General features: G+C 40.9%; 1 long non-coding RNA gene across 1 annotated transcript in view; it reads left to right on the top strand.

Annotated features, from left to right (window-relative positions):
• The window catches only part of LOC111867805, a 29,611-nt gene that overhangs the window by 4,864 nt on the left and 12,656 nt on the right, over positions 1–12,091 (top strand). The gene's annotated exons all lie outside the window — the stretch shown is intronic.

Here is a 12,091-nt window from a genome sequence, read left to right as displayed (position 1 = left end):
CCGATCTCGAGACAATTTTTATCGTGTCATATTGTCTTGTATACAGTCAGTTGTTTTACTTAAATTCCTCGTTATTGTTTTAAGCGCATGTGATTGTGTTAGACTGCAAAATAATCACATTACTTTTCTCTAAACTTACGAATATTTCGAGGAATATTCCTCAACAATAAATTGGACACTTTCTTTAAGAGAAACAGTAGTAACAGAGGCAATACGAATATTTATAATGAAAGAGAAAGTGTCACCTGACAGTAATTTCCGGTGCGTTAAATCCGCACATGTGTCCTAAAGATATCCATGACGTGTATGATAATGTATTACACGAGGTAGGTTCGAGCGACTTTGCCCAGTAAATGACGCATTTCTCTATATTTAGATTCATTCCCTGAAATCGCAACGCTTAAATATGGTTTCTACAGTTAGAGATAAGATCGTCTCCTGTTCAATCCTAGTGCTAAAAAAACCGTGGCCTGTAGTCAGCAAGTGAACTATACCGACCGAGCGACCGCCGCTTGTCGGTGAAGTTAGTGCCGACTTTTACAGATAGAGGGTGTCACGTGGTCAGCACAACGGTTCCCCACGGCCGTTAATCTCAGATTTCTAGACTGGAGCCGTTATTTCCTTGAAATAGCTCCTCAGCTATCCTCACGAGGCTGAATGGACCCCGTTCCAGACCCACTAATTCCCAGAAAATCTGATAGCGCCGGGAATCGAACCCGGACCTCTGGATTTGTAGCCAGGAACTCACTATACGGCGTTATATTGCAGAAGATATAACTCTTTAGGACCGTTGATTTTCTCAGTTATCAATGTCTTTATGCCTAATGGTTGAAATTGACAATGTAACTTCAGAATAAGTTTAACATTTGTGAACATCATTGAAACAATATCTTTGAATCTGTGAAAATTAGGGAATATTTTACGTGAGTTTAAAGTTTCTATCAGATTAATTAGTGGCTTATAAGCTGTTTAACCCGATATCACAAATTACAATCTCCGTTAATTATAAAAAGAAATAACGCATTTAGAAGGCTGTGGGAGGAAGCTTCAATGGCCTTGTTTTTCCGGCATGTGTTGGGAAACACGAATGATCTCAGTAGATGATATCAACCATGATCCGAAATGCCTGCCCCCATAATACCGTCACCTGTATTAGTGACGTATAGACGCTGTCTTGAATTGGACGACTGGATTTATTGATACTTTATTCACACAACTCGAGACTACAGGAAATTACGTACAAAATCTATCATTATTCTACACACTATACAGTACACCGTTGCAAAAGCACTAGGTTTCTCAGCATTCACTAGTCGTGTCCTGGCAACGGATTTCATAACACACACTATAACACATCACATATGAATTATTCTTTGTACGCCTAATTCATTTTTTGCCATTTCTTCTCAGACACTTCCGACTGACATCTCCAGAACTCGATCCAGTTCTTGGCAACAATTAACTATGCTGCTCTTGTCAGCTATTGAACTTTTCTTTATAACCAATTTGCGCTGACTACGTAGAAAACACAATCTTTATTGTTAAGGGGGCGTGTTTACTGATACGTTTGCTAGCAATGGACGTAGGATTGTTGAGCGCGTTGAATCCAAAGGGAATGTGTTTACCGAGTCGTTGTCTAGAAATGGGTCTACACGTCACAGTACAGGTCATAAGAATTTCTCGTAGTGTTTCAGCAGTTTCTAACCAAACTTGTGAATCTGTAAGCTTCTGTTTCTGTAATGAATGCTGATTTGCCTCAAGAAAAGGCGATACATGGCAAACTTTTATTTCAACCTAAGGGACCACAGCATTAGACAAACTCCTCAAAATACTGTGTAATTACATCAAGATTCTTGCTCGGGGGTTTCCATTGTTGAGCTTTAACATTCTTCCTGCTAAAATTATAGTAATTACTGTGTATTGTTTTTCTGGGAGACCTAGGCACCGATGCGAGAATTCTGTCAAAATGGATCTTGAAGAAATAGACTGTGAGGATGTGTACTGGTTCATCTGGCTCAGGATAGATGAATATTGTAATAAACCTTCAGGTTCCATAAGAGGCGGAAAATTTCTTCACTAGCCGAGGGACTTTCATCTTCAAGGAACAATTTATGGAGCAGAGTTACGTTTTTATTGGAATGCGCCAGAAACAACATGTAGGTCTATTTCAGCAATCCTGCAAATATTTTAAGCATATGTTCACAATCTGAAATTTGATATCACTAAGAAATTATTTAATTTTGTTTTATGCTTCTTTGCATTGAACTGTACCTAACAACCATGTCATGATCCTGGTCAACGAATATGTTTGCCTTGCATGTGCTATCGTATGAAGCAGTACATGTACGTCATAAGGGTAAATTATCTCAGAAAACTCAGCTTAATTTTATGTTTTTCTTTACATTATTCCATTTCTGAACCATGAAATTGTGCACATAATGCCTGGGAATTAAGATCCTGAAAGCGAAATCTTGAATTCGACGACTTGAAATTATCATACTTATAGCTAATTTCAAGTACAATTCAACATTTTCACTATGTTTAAGGCTGTGACCATGGAGTTAGTATGTGAACCGGGTCGATAGATTGATTCTAATCTTTAGTTTAGTGATGTTGTTTTTGTACCTTACCATTTTTGTCAAAATAATTATGAAGCTCTGCTGTGATACTATAAATCTGAGATATTTTGACAACCGTTCGTGGCGCGCACTTATTCTAGGGCGTCTTAATGGCTCGGGATCGGTCATGGTAGTATAGGACATGTACGGTCTTCGCTCACTCGGAAGCCGGGATCATGGTTTCGAATCCCACAAAAGGCATGGATGTTTGGTATGTGTATGTGCTTATTGCGTGTTTGTGTTGTCCTGTGTTTAGGTAAAGGCCTTGCGACGAGATGATTACACGTCCAAGGAGTCCTACCGTCTGCAAAATAATCAAAATGAAAGACAAACTCAATACTGTAGGCTTCAAGAGGAACGAATTAAGTAAATAAGTTTCAATGACTCAGAAATCAGACATGCGATTCTATAGAAAGAACTTCATTTAGGGGCAGCCGCACACCAACTGCGTCAAGACAAGCATCAGAACATAAGACAAAAGACACAGTCTTTCTTCATTCGCGATTCGTTAGTATGAAGCTGAAGTCAGCATCATGAGAGACCGGTGTGCGGCGGTTTTCATAATTTCAGTCGTTTCAACTGTGCTCCTTTCTTTGCGTCATGTCGCAGACATCGCGTCTTGAGTGTTACATGTCTTGAGACGCATGCCGGTGTGCGGCCTACCTAAGTCAACGAGTCGTTGAGACGCGTCTCAACACAAACGCTTGTCAACGGTCAAGTAAACTTCATGGAGTAGAGAGAACCCTTCCTGAGAAGCTGATAGTCGTTCAGATATTCATCAATTTCCAGTATTTCGAGGAACCTGAATTTCCAATATTCTGCTCACAAGAGTTCGCCATTGGATCTTGTTCAGAATGAAATTAATTGCCTCCTATCACTTGTAGTTGTATTTTCCTTCCAAGCTTTCAGATGGAACTCTGTATATGCTTCTGATCTCAACCGGACCTGTATAAAATCACAGCTGTACAATTTCAACCTTTAGCTGAACACTGGATGCAGCTGCAATTCCACATGATGCTTTTGTGCTACGAATTTATGTCCAGGACCTCATCCTTTTGGTTAGTTAGATCTGGAATCTCCCTTAGAATTGTAATTCATTTTAGTTGTGCACAATGGAACGGGTCAGACCGTGATTCTACTATGAGGCACAGTTCATGTTAGTTATTAAAGCAACAGCCCTCTTTTGGGCCCACCCGAGCACCTGAAGCTCTTATGCTGGGTGTGCAACTGACCGCTCACCTTATTTAGAAGAATTTCAGCATGCGTGGGGTAATAAATCGGTTCCATCGAACATCTGGCTTAGGTCTTATGCACACGGACAAATCCATGCTCATCTTGGTCTAACTTGTCCTAACTTTTCTCGATTTTTAATTTTCGGGAGGCAAGTTTACATAATGTGATTCTCCAAAGGTTCGTGACTTTTGTTGGGTGGGGGGTAGGCATTGTCTATCGTTTTGGCCATACTCGTGTGTTTCATGCACATGACGTTCTGGAAGTGGGCCCTATTTACACATTCTGATAATGAGTTTGTCAATAAACTGTCGAACTGGAATCACGGATGGTACGCTAATTACCAGACAAATACGGGGCTCTGGTTTACACATACAGTACTTCCTGTCTCTGGTACGCACTTCTCGCTAGTCTTGGTTGGCTGATGACGTTTCTTGTTATTCTCCTGGATACCGATACGTTTAGTTTCACAGTGATCCTGCCTTCATAAGAAAGAGATCTGACTCTTAGGACATAACGCTGTGTACTTCAACGGACTTTCGGAGGAGAATATTGCCTCCGTCTTCATGTTCGAAATGTAGTCAAGGCAGGCTAGTTTTTTAGTTGTCTTATTCTTCGACCTGAAGAGAGTAGAGAAATGTCCCACTGAAACCTCGGTTCACTTCCACCGGGATACGGGGCATTATATCCCAAAATGAATAGTCTCTTCAGAATCACAGCTGTGAGACCGTCAAATCCTGTGTCGTGTTTTCTTGTTTGTGGTTGATTTCTGCTTTATGCAGTTACATCCTGTGGTCCTAGGTTCAGTACTCTTCTGCTATTTTATACTTCGATTTCCCCCCCCCCCCGTTCATGTGCTCCGATTTTGTTCGGTGATTCAGGTTTGATGTGGTCTTGGTTCCCTGTATTCTAACCGCCCCATGTCCTGGCTTATTTGTTTGTGAGGCAGGCACTTAGCTCACTTTGGCTAAGAGACCGTGGTTCCTACCTCAAAGGTCATAATTTGTGCCACATCAGTAAGTTAATCAGGTGTAATAAGGGGGGGAATGAATACGATAAATGATAATCAATATACATGGACGAAGGTTAACTTTTCCAGTTTTCTCGCTAACAAACAGGCCTCTCTCTTGTGCTACCTAAGCAATTAAGTGAATAACCTGATATTTGACTAAGTGCAGACCATTCACTGAGCGGAAGCAATATAGATCCTTTTCAGTGCATTAATTTACCATTAAAATATGCACTCATATTTCTGTAATGCTTCGTTGAGAAATTTTCTTATATCTTTTTATTTGGTACATGGGCTGCAGCGTAGTTCTTTCAGGCACTGTGTTACAAGCCGGAATGTCGCGGGTTCGAGTCTTGATGAGGTCACTGAATTTTTCAATTGACCCAATCCTTCCATCCGCACTGTAATGCCGTGGTGCAGGGGGGTGTGGAGTCAGCCTCCTCTGCTACCACTGTACCGCCGCAAGTAGGGGGGGCGTGGAGTTATCCCTCCTCGCCTGGTTATGTCGTAATCTGGTACCACTGGTAACGTCGTGCCGTCGGGGGTGTGCAGGTATCCCTCCTTGCCTCCACCGTCACTTGCTCTGTAAGGAGTTATCACAATCATCCTAGCTCACCCTTAGCTAGGATTCTCCTGTTCGGGGTTTCCTTCTCGGTAAAAGCTGCCACCATCTTTTATCTGTCCTTTCGATTGTGGGCACCACTCCCTGGCAGATAGTCATAGCTCCTGGACCACTCCTCCCATAGTTTACAGGTAGCGACTTAATACTTTATTAATACACTTTATCATTATTATCTTAAGGGGCGTTGGTATCTAGGCTACTTAACTCTGCCGGTGTGGCAGGTACCTATCCCGGTTTGTCTTTCTTTGTCTTCGGCTGCCACTGCTCCTGTGTCAGTTCAACCCTCGCTTTGGTCAGGATTCTCGGGATCGGATGTGGGAAAGTTGATTATAGATAAGAATCACAACCCCGGTACATCCTATCCTATCTATCTACACTGTTGTATTTACATAATTTACAAATTTACATTGTCACAAAGACTGACCTTCAGTCAGGACTCCATAGAGTCTTTACTACTCGTTCTGCTTCTTTAAGTTCTCCCCCTTCAGGGGTGGAGGCCTGGAGCCTCTCTCTCTCTCTCGGACTCATCTAATGGGCCATGCAAGCCCTCCTCGTGTAACATAAATCTTTTAGTTGTACATTTCTTACTACGTCTTATATACAATTCTACTATCTTTCATAAAGTTCCCTCGAAACGTGATCTACCCTTAAATATCTATATTAAATTCCCACATACTATAGTTACCACTACACCCTATGTGTAACCTTGACACCGACATATAAGTCACTTATTGCCTGACTAATATCCTAGGCTTTTACTTTATCCTAGTATCCTACCCTAAGGGCTCACTGAGTACACTGGAGTTTGCACATTGAAACTAACTCAACAACACAGTTATCACCAATACTATTAAACAACGATATTATCAATCAGCATGGCTATTATGCGTAAATAAACTTACGTGAAGTACAAGATGCCGGCCCACTACCTCCGCTGGTCGTACCCATGTTGAAGAGAGCCTTCGGCTGACAACCGAATATTCTGTGATAGAACGTGTTCCAAATCCCCCGAAATTCCCTAATTTATGGTTTTATTTCGCTGATTCAGCGTTGACGACAGAGGGTAGGCGGCTCCCCCTCAGTGTCCTCAATCCTCATAATAACCTCCTCATTGGCTCTCATGGGTGGTTGTGGGCGGACCCCTTGCGTCTTATTGCTGTGTATGCGGTCTCTTATGATGATTCTAGTGACCGAGTGAGGCAAGCTTCTGGCTTTGTGAGTACACAGAGACTTGCTGAGTATCCACATTCTTAACCTAATTGCCAGTCCTGGTGTTTACATATTACTGTAATGACTGCGAAAAGCTTTTCGCAAGTCTCTAACTTTTGGGTAATACCATACCCTCTTCAATCTCAAATTTTGGCCATAACACGCACTATGGCCCTGGATTGGACTCAGCTTCTAACAGAAATGAGTACCAGGAAGCTTCCTGGGGTAAAGGGCGGCCGGCTCATAAGTCTAACAACCTCACCGCCATCTGTGAGCCGATTGTCTAGAGCAGTGTTTCCCAACATTTTTGATGCCGCGGAACCCCTGTACCGAATGTTAAGTCACCGCGGCCCCCATAAAACCCAAAATGGGAATTTTTTACATTTTACATATCATAAAAGTGAAGCAGTAACTTACAATTTTACAACACTAAATGTGTCATTTATGACAAAATGCTGTTATAAATGGAGCTTATTCGGAAGATTACGAACATATCAATTAGGCCTAATATTATGAATTTAACACTCACCTAATGTGATGGCTGGTGCTGTTTTTCGGACGTCAACTTTCGCATGTCAGGATCAAAACTGGATAATTTCAGACGTAGATCTGGCTCCACGTTAAGTCTGTTCATATATCTATTTTTCATGTATACAACATGAGAAAATGTTGTCTCGTACAGATATGTAGCGGAAAATGGCAACAGATGTCTTACAGCCCTTTTGGAAATTTCAGGGTAAACAGACTTAGCTTGGAACCAAAACTCCAATAACGGTTAACGAAGGAAACAGCATTTTAAAGGTTTGAATCGCCGGACAGCTAGATAAGTCGCTCTCCCTCTGCAGAAGGAAGTTCAAAGTCAGAGTCTAGAAAGCGATTTTTCATCCAGTCCTTATTTTCAGGACAGCGCGGGAAATACAGACGAAGTTGAGACTCCAATGACCTCATATGTTCAATCATACTTTCAGCAACATCACTAGAAAGGGGTTGCTCAATGAAATCACTTAGCGTGTGAAAGGAATCGTATTTTCCTTTCTCGATACGGTTGCACCACAAATTCAACTTCTTGATTGTTGCCTCTATCTTGTCCTGCACAGAAAACACGGCGATTGATGTACCTTGAAGGCTCGAGTTAATCACTTTTAAGAGTTGTGTTTAAAAATGTTGTATCTTGCTCAATTTTTGTGATAAATGGATGGTATTAACTTTGTTTATATCAGCAAAGAACATAGTGTCGCATATTATAAAGGAAGATTTGAAATTTTTAATTCAAAATGTTATATTCTATTTTCAATTTTTTGTTTTAATTTTGATGCGTACTGCAATAATGGGTTCCCAGTTCTTCACAGAGTTTTTCTGCATTATAAATTCATTTCTGTTTGTAACACTTGAATTTTAGCAGTCCCTGGTGTCATGAAACAGATGGAAGCAATAAAATCATTTGGTCTTCTGCTAGCACTGCTTACACCCTTCGGATTTTCGAATCTTTTGACAGAAGGACAGAAGAATGAAAGCATGGCTATTCAAGAGAAAACTAGAGGGGTCCCTTCTTCAGAGCTAAGACCTTCCGTTAGAGCTGCAAATTTTATTGCCCCTTCTATATGAATGAGCAGACAGCTGCATCGTGGCTAAGATACAGAGTGCGATCTGTTTTCTGTGCGTTCGTAGTGTAATCGAATACTCTAGTATAATTTCAGCCTATATATACATCAAGTAGGTAACAACAAAAAAGGTATGTACATCAAATTTTACAATATATTTTTAACATACCTATCTGCAGAATCTGCAATAAAATTACTGGATCGTGGATAAGTTTTGGCATAACTCATATGTATATTTTTATTTGCTGTTGTTCATTTAGGTATCAATTTAATTCCTCTATTAGGGTTATACTCAAGTCTGTCTGGTAATTACTACATTTAAAAATAAAGAGTTTGGACTGTGCATGTGCTTCCACTAGTGGCGTGTGCGCGCGCTTCCACTAGCGGAGTTTAAATGCCTGACTGGCACAAACGGGGCACTTTGGCCATGACGATCTTACTCATGACTGGCACAAACGGGGCACTTCGGCACTTAAAAGTTAAGAGTATTCAAGATGTTAAAAATGTCCGCAAGAGAGGAGATCCATGCGAAATCATTTAACTAGTGTGTTAACTGAAATTAAAGTTTATGAGGAACAACCTTACTTCGTCACGAAGCTCAAACAATCCCGTCAAAACCTTACCCCGGGACAGCCATCGGATTTCTGAGTGCAATAATAAGTGTTCGTGATCATTTCCCATTTCATTACAAAGTGCTGACAATAACCGGTTGTGAAGACGTCGGGCTTTAATAAAATTGACAAATTTTACTGCCTCATCTAGAACGGTTTTCATTTTGGAGGGCGTACGGCGTGCAGCTAGTACTTCGCGGTGTATGCAACAATGTCTCCATTTAACAATAGGTGGGAATTTCTGGATACGTGCGACCAAAGCTTTATGTATTCCCGAGCTTGCCTAAGCACCACCTGTGCTGATACCTACACATTTTTTCCTATTGAACTGTATTTGTAGTTATGAGTCATTGACAACTTTGAAAAGGACTTCAGAAGTTGTATTAAGGGGTAATGATTAGCAGAACAAAAAATCTTCACAAACTTTATTTTCGTGTTCATATCGCACCAAAGCTACCAAATTAGCATTATTTGAAATATCGTGGCTTTCATCCAACTGCAACGCAAAATATTCACTATGACGTAACCGTTCTAGCAAAATAGCTATGACCGCCCCACGCGTTGGGCGTCACTTACTCTCCTCTGTAACCGCTCTCTCTGTAGTGCCCTTTACTTTGGGCGCCATTGCCTCCTATGACCGCCCCACGAGTGCTTTAAGGCCCTTTGCGTTGGGTGTCACTCACTCTTCTTGTTGTCGCCGTCCCCCTTTACCTTCCTGTTCCTTCACCTGGCTTCCACCTGCAGCGGCTGTTGCTGATGCTCCTTTGCCAAAGGAACACAGGTGAATTTTCTTTACCCCAGAAGGTAGAGATGAGACTATCTCAGGATCTTTTGTACGGGCCTCGCTCAGACAGGGAGGCAGAAGCATCTAATGATACACTTGCGCTTTGCATGTGAGTATAATTTATTCTTTGTGAAGAAAGTGTAAAACAAAACACAGTTCACATACACAATTCACCAAATGCTGACACTTACAACTGTTCCTAGCTTGACCACCACTTTCTTTGAAGGCTATTTGATGCCTGTTTGATGAGTTTTTGAAGACTGTGACTACTCGAAGACTGTTTGAAGACTCTCTCTCTGAAGAGATGTGACCCTCTCCAGTTTTCGCGAAATTCCCAAGTCACACCCTCGACTTTTTAGGATTGGTCAGATTTGAAATAAGGGAGTTGACTCTGAATCCGCTACTTCCAATCATTTTTACTCTAGAGGCAAATTTTTTCTTTAATGACCTAACGTAACTTTTGAAAGGTAATGATGTATGCTGGCCATAGCGTCCCCTCCTGGCACGCCTTCGTGTGACTTAAGACTAGCAGAAACTGTCAAGAGTCAAATTTCCAAAGTGAGTCGCCGAGCGACTCTGGAACCAAAATTCCAAGAAATGCTGAACTAAATCACCAGGGGGCCATCTGGAGTTTTTGTGTGTGTGGTCCATCTGTGAAACAGGCAGCTTCGTGTGTGCAAGAGGTGAGCTATGTCACACTCTGCGTACACACTCTGCCTAATTATTATAAAATATTGAGAATAACTCTCAATAAAATACCATTTAGGCTTGTGGGTGGTTATATAGCTTTCACATTTTGAACCATATGGTCGATTCTTCTTTTCACAGTATTGTCAGATAACGATATTAGACGCACCTCGTTGACATGTTTTTCACTAAACAAGTTCTTTGTTATCGTTTTTTGTCGCAAGCAAAATTAAGTCTTCCCCGATTGTATGGCGTTGTCCATTTCTAGCGATCAAAAGGGCGACTTCGTAAGAGGCAAGAACAGCCTTTTCATTTTTCGTTCCACATACAATGTCATTAACTATATTTTGTGAACCACGAAGTTCAAGTTTTTTATTTTGAAAATATTCTATTGGCTTATTAACTGATACACCATATTTCGTTTCAATGTGGCGTCTCAAATTCGAAGGTTTCATAGATTCATTCGACAACACTTCGCAACAAAGAACACAATGTGGTCTGTCTTCGCCGTCTTTATTCAGAACGAAAAATCCCATTTGCAAATAGGATTGACAATATTTTTTTAGGGAAGGAACTTTATCTGCACTAGTACTCTTTCCGGCAAAACTAGATCCACTCAGATTATCGTCTCTCTTACGTTTCAACGATCCACACTTTAACCACCGATCCATACCTAAATAAGATCGTGAACGAACTGAAAATCAGAAGTTTCATTGTGAACTCATTTATTTGAACAAGAGCAGAAAGTCTGAATATTAAATCGAGAAAATCTCACTTGTGTAATATTATAAAAATTCACTGCACAAAAACTAAAGACACACAGGTAGTTCACTCTGCCACTGAAATGAATCAGAAACGTGGTCAATGGACCCAGCTTTATTCCCAACCAAAGAGGGATGGATTTGGTGGGGAGGGGGAGACTGGTCAGACAGCAGGTAAGGAGGACAACAGCCCACCCTGAAACACAGGTCTGAGAAGCAATGGGCCGACCGAAAGAAAATGTCCTTGGAAAAAGCTAAACAAACCGTTGGTTATTCACTTCTGCTTTACAAAGGGAAAGTACCGTTAAGGTACCAAGAGTCCCGTTAAATTTTACTTCAACCATGGGCCTCAAGAGCCAGAGATATACTTTGCAAATATCCAAGGTGTGAGGAACATGATAAGATAAACTTTTATGAAAATAAACTTTCCCGCAGACCCCTTTTGAATTACTGGCAGACCCCCTGGGGTCCGCGGACCACAGGTTGGCAACCACTGGTCTAGAAAAAATGTAGGAACCTCGACGACTTACAACCGTATGGGCCTCCGAGGCCTGTTACAGGGATAGCTTTATCTTTAAATTTTTATATCAATGTCAGTGTTTTGTGCAGATGAAGTTCATGACTCGATTCGAGTAGAGTTGTCCAAGTAATGAATTTCTATTCAATTTATGGGTTTAAATGTCCTTACATTCGTTAGCCTAGATCCACCCTCACAACTGATGCCCGAAATATCACACAACAAAAAGAATTCATAAAAGTCAATGCACAATGCAAATCTGTTAATGAAGACGTACGAAGTTTGAATATTGAAGGGAAGTCCACCAACAATCCACAAGCTATCGCAAGTGCATTTAATGAATATTTCCTTTCATTAGCTGAGAAAACATATTCCAATAATAATAATAATAATAATAATACATACTATTATCTTTCTCGTGCCTTTAACAATTCATTTCCAA

The sequence above is a fragment of the Cryptotermes secundus genome, unplaced genomic scaffold (genome assembly GCF_002891405.2).
Source record: "Cryptotermes secundus unplaced genomic scaffold, Csec_1.0 scaffold536, whole genome shotgun sequence".
NCBI classification, from domain to species: domain Eukaryota; kingdom Metazoa; phylum Arthropoda; class Insecta; order Blattodea; family Kalotermitidae; genus Cryptotermes; species Cryptotermes secundus.
Note: the sequence above shows the minus strand (reverse complement) of the source record. Positions and strands in the feature narration are given on the sequence as shown.